Source organism: Sinocyclocheilus grahami, unplaced genomic scaffold (genome assembly GCF_001515645.1).
Source record: "Sinocyclocheilus grahami isolate Dianchi unplaced genomic scaffold, SAMN03320097.WGS_v1.1 scaffold1782.1, whole genome shotgun sequence".
In the NCBI taxonomy this organism is placed as follows: domain Eukaryota; kingdom Metazoa; phylum Chordata; class Actinopteri; order Cypriniformes; family Cyprinidae; genus Sinocyclocheilus; species Sinocyclocheilus grahami.
The window spans coordinates 321348-323028 of record NW_015506961.1 but is presented as its reverse complement, the minus strand read 5'-3'; the positions used below and the strand labels follow the sequence as shown (position 1 = coordinate 323028).

Here is a 1681-nt window from a genome sequence, read left to right as displayed (position 1 = left end):
CAATTCTTTTGGATTGAACTATTTTTAGGGTTTACCACAAAAAAAAGAAAAAGGTATATATTTCCAGAGCTGGGAAGGTTACTTTGGAAATGTATCAGGTTACAGATACAAGTATTTAAAATGCAATAGCAGTGTAACTGTTTCAATTACTTTATTAATGTAACTACTTTTTGACTGCCCGTCTAAATTTCTAACGAATGTTTTATTTTAAACATTATTTTGAAACATTTAAGGCAGGGTTAACTGTCAGACATTCATAATAAAGATATTATAATCATTTAATTTTAACACAGAATCAGACTTTAGCACCTGAGATCATTCTGAGGTTACATACCGATATAAAATCATAACAAGCAATCGTTTAATAGCTACTGATTTTGAAATCAAATCTTTACATAGTTATGTATTATGCTTATTATATTTTAATTATTTATTGTTTTTATTTATTTATTTGCCCCTATTAGTTACGTAATTGAACCTTTGTCATATGTCCTTCTGTTTTTATTTGGGATCATTGGGTTGGGTGTAGGATGTGAATGTTATAAAATGTAAAAGTGCAACTTTGTAATAAAAATTCTACGGCAAAAAAAAAAAATCTTTGCATAGTTATGATAGGGCATCTAACAATGCCTTGGAAAAAAAATATATTAATTCTTAAAAAATTCTTAAAGGGTTAGTTCACCCAAAAAGGAAAATTAGCCCATGTTTTACTCACCCCCGAGGCATCCTAGGTGTATACGACTTTCTTCCTTCAGACGAATCCAGTTATATTAAAAATTGTCTTTGATCTTTCAAGCTGTTTCATGGCACTCAGCGGGTGTTGCATGCATCAGTCCAAAAGAAGTTAAATAAAAAGCGCCCATCCATAAAAAAGTGTCTCACACGGCTCCGGGGGGTGAACAAAGGCCTTCTGTAGCGAATCTATGCGTTTTTGTAAGAAAAATATCCATATTCAAAACGTAGTAATCACTTGCGGCAGCAGCTGTACACAGAAGCAGCTCCGGCGGATGACGTATGAGGTCAGCGCTGCGCATGCGCCGGTGAGTCTCGTGGAAAACAACGTTTGTTAACAGCAGCAAAGGAAGGAAACGTTCCTTACTTTAGCAAAGGAACACCAGTCTCCTCTTGGCTTATATCCAAATCCTCCGACATTCTTCTTTACAAATCCTCGTTTTGTACTTCTAATAAGTGACCGTTGTTTTGTTTTGATCTCTCCGCTGTGTTTCCGCGTGCATCACTTCTGAGCAGCGCATGCGCAGCGCTGACTTTATACCTCATGCTCCCGGAGCTGCTTCCGTGTACAACTGTGATTAAAGGGATTACTACGTTTTGAATATGGATATTTTTCTTACAAAAACGCATTGATTCGCTACAGAAGGCCTTTGTTCACCCCCCGGAGCCGTGTGAGACACTTTTTTATGGATGGGCGCTTTTTATTGAACTTCTTTTGGACTGATGCATGCAACACCGGCTGAGTGCCATTAAACAGCTTGAAAGATCAAAGACAATTTTTAATATAACTCCGACTGGATTCGTCTGAAAGAATGAAGTCGTATACACCTAGGATGCCTCGGGGGTGAGTAACACATGGGCTAATTTTCATTCTTGGGTGAATTAACCCTTTAATTCAATTCGTAAAAAATAAAGCATATACATCAAGTCAAGTCAAGTCTGCTTTATT

The 1681-nt window shown here is 36.7% G+C and overlaps 1 protein-coding gene across 1 annotated transcript in view; it reads left to right on the top strand.

Moving 5' to 3' along the window:
* LOC107572615 (zinc finger and BTB domain-containing protein 14-like) overlaps positions 1-1681 on the top strand; it is a 10467-nt gene that overhangs the window by 8624 nt on the left and 162 nt on the right. The gene's annotated exons all lie outside the window — the stretch shown is intronic.